Source organism: Camelus bactrianus, chromosome 3 (assembly GCF_048773025.1).
Source record: "Camelus bactrianus isolate YW-2024 breed Bactrian camel chromosome 3, ASM4877302v1, whole genome shotgun sequence".
Lineage (NCBI taxonomy): Eukaryota > Metazoa > Chordata > Mammalia > Artiodactyla > Camelidae > Camelus > Camelus bactrianus.
The window spans coordinates 4215665-4218811 of record NC_133541.1 but is presented as its reverse complement, the minus strand read 5'-3'; the positions used below and the strand labels follow the sequence as shown (position 1 = coordinate 4218811).

At 55.4% G+C, this 3147-nt stretch overlaps 1 long non-coding RNA gene across 1 annotated transcript; it reads left to right on the top strand.

Annotated features, from left to right (window-relative positions):
• The first annotated feature begins 367 nt into the window (after positions 1-367).
• On the top strand, positions 368-2335 carry LOC141575203 (uncharacterized). The gene is made up of 3 exons (XR_012502596.1): positions 368-626; positions 983-1075; positions 1447-2335. It is a non-coding gene; the product is annotated as an uncharacterized LOC141575203 (long non-coding RNA).
• Positions 2336-3147: the final 812 nt, after the last annotated feature.

The following is a 3147-nucleotide window of genomic DNA, read 5'->3' as shown; positions in this document are numbered from 1 at the left end:
CGCGCCGCGGGGCGCAGGCCCCCGGCTCCCGCACAGGCCCGGCTGTCCCTCCTGCGCCGCTGCGCCGGTTCTGCGCCGTCCACCCGGCGCCCCCGCCGCTTCTCCCGCGCCAGCCCGGGGGGCGAGGCGCTTCTATCCCACGCCTTGAGCAACGGCGTTTCCTTTCCCTTTCCTGTGTGGAAAGAGCGGGAGCAGCAGCCTGCAAACCAGCGCTCGTGGGCGGAAGCGGGCCCCCGCCCCCCCCCCCCCCGCATCCCGCTCTCAGGCGGCGCGCAGCCGTTTTACACCCGTCTCCCTCCGCACCAAAACAGCGCCTGCGCGGAGAGCCAGGCCCGAGGTCCCGCGGCGCCTAGTTCCGCCCGAAGTTTACCCGAGGGAGACGTGCTCTCAGGGGACGGTTTTGCCCCAGAGCCCTGTGAGCCCCGAGGTCGCAGGACGACGCCCTTCAGCCGCGATTCGCCTTCGAATGTCGCCTCTGACTCCGCCCAGATGACGGGCGGCGAAGGGAAGCGGTCGGGGGCAAACAGCTCGGCCGTGCTGGCCACCCGGCCCCCAGCGTCCTCGCTCGGCTGTGATGTCCCCAGCGCCGCCTGCACGGCCCGGAGGCACAGAGGTCCCGCTTCCAGGTCAGCGTCCAAGGCGGTGATCCCCGTCATCGTGACCTCGACCTCACGGCCCCGAAACGCCAGTCTAGGGACAGGGTGGGCCGTACACCCGGGGATCCCCGCGGGAAGGAGGGAGTCGAGCACCAGGAGGGAAGAGGAGGGAAAAATAAAGGACCTGAGGCAGAGCAGTGCCTCCCAGCAGGAGGAGAGAACGGGGAGGGAGGCCCCCGGGGGTTTCTCCCCGGGGCTGAATTAGCAGTCACTGCCCTTAAAATCTTTCTGCATCGGGACATCGGTATTTACGCACAGCATTGAAGCTGTCCTTCAGCCAGACGACCAAGTAGCTCTCGGTTTCATTCTCCCTCTTCGGTCTGCAGGAGATCTGTAAGTCTGAGGCTTCTCCCATCACTTCATACTGCATTACGCTCTCTCCACATTTTCCCCTAAACTTCGGCAGGAGTGGTTTTTACGTAAGTAATCATGTTTTTATCATGGTAAAATATACATGATGTACAATTTACCATTTTAGCCATTTTTACGAGCACAGGCTTGTGGCACTAAATACATTCACGTTGCTGTAGGACCGTCATCCCCCATCTGCGGAACTTTTTCATTTTCCCAAACTGAAACCCTGCCCCTATTAAATTAAACCCCCACCCCCTCCAGCCCCAGACAACCACCACTCAGCCTTCCGTTTCTACAGATTTGACACTCCAGGGATCCCACACAGGTGGAGTCACACATTTGTCCTTTGTGACCAGCACGACGCCCTCAAGGCTCATGCACATTGCAGCCTATGTCAGAATTTATCTTCAAGTCTGAGTAGTATTCTTTTCTACAGGCACCCCATGGTGTGTAGCCGTCACCTGCTGAAGGACTCTCAGGTTCCACCAACCGTACACGTGAACAAGTGACTGTTCGTGCTACTGATTTCAATTCTTTTGCATGTATGTCTGGAAGTGGAGTTACTGGGCCATATTCTTTTGAGAAACTGTCCCAGTTTTTCCCACCGCGGCTGCTCCGTTTCACATCCCCACGAGCAGAGCACAGGGGCCCAGAGTCGCCACGCCCTCACCAGCTCCCACTTTCTCTGTTTTCAGTAGCGGCCGCCCTAGCAGGTGTGACGCGCTGTGGCGCTGCGGTTTTGATTTTCAGTCTCCTAGTCGTTAGTGACGTTGAAACCTCATGTGCTCACTGGCCATTTGTAAATGTTTGGAGAAATGTTAAGTCAGGTCCTTTGCCCATTTTTTTAAATTGAGTTGGCCGTTGTTGTCGAGTTGTCAGTAATAATATCTTCCCCACAGATTTCCAAGTTCCCAGCTCTCTTTCTACCATCTGTGCAGGAGATGCATTGGGCACAGGACGGCAGCCTCATTTTGGAAGTAGAATCTCTTTGGGGCGTAAATTCCAGCCCTTCCCTCCGGCATCATCATGCCTCTCATTTCTGTGCCTTGGTGCAAAACCAGGGTCTGATAATAGTTTCCTCATTCATGAGTCAGTGTATATAAATGTTCCCAGCGCTGAGGCTGGTACATGGTAAGTGCTCGATTAATTTTAGTTGAATCTGAATCTGAATTATCTTTTTTGGTTATTCTCTGAGTGAGCTATATTTCTGAAAGGAGGGGAAAAAAAGAAATGCAATTATCTGACACAAGATACGTTAACCGTGCTTTTTATTCTGTAATGCAATAATAAAGTGAAAGGCCAAGATAAGTGAATTTAATAAAATACTGTACAACACGTGGTGTTTGTATATATTAATGATGCACTTAATGTGTAAAATATTGCATACGCGGCTGGGAGAGGTAATTGCTCTCCCGTCCCGCGGGGCCCTGCGCGCCCCCTCGGGCCTGGCTCCGGCCGCGCCTGCTGCCCTGAGCGAGCGGCCGAGCTGCTGGTTTGCACTTGGTTGTCTTCTTCCGCAGAAAATTGTGACAAGAAACCTTCTCGACAAAAACGATACAATGTTTTTCAAAGAGAATCACAGAATATCACGCTCTGGGAAAATAATGGGTAAAAGGAAGCTGGGGCGTTTATATTTCGGGGACAGCAAAGACATTTCCCCCCGATGGACACTCTGTGAGAACCGCCGCGGAGATGAACGTGCTGGGCTGAATCCAGGGACGCCTGCCCCGCCCCGCTCCGGCCCCGCCAGGCTGCGCGGGCAAAGGGTGGCGGGAGGTGGGGGGGGGGGTGTGTTTTAAAAAAGTTGAAATATTCCCTTGTCCCTCACAAATGGTCAGCATCATGCACTTTACACATTTTTGTATATAAAAAAAAGAAACATTGTTTTTCCCAGGTTCCCCCTTTGCTCTCAGGCCACAGTCACGCTCAGAACACGTCTGACACCAGACACGTGGGTGTTTTCCCCACCCCAGGCCGTGCTGCCGCACCAGCCGGGCGTCCTGCAGCCCAGCTCCGCTCCGACCCCGGCCACCTGGAGGCGGGTCCGACCCCACAGGTTAGGGAAGGGCTCAGTCCCAGGAGACCGCCCCCATGCAGATGCCAGTGGCAAGTTAGGTCCCCCGGTGTCCCCCAATTT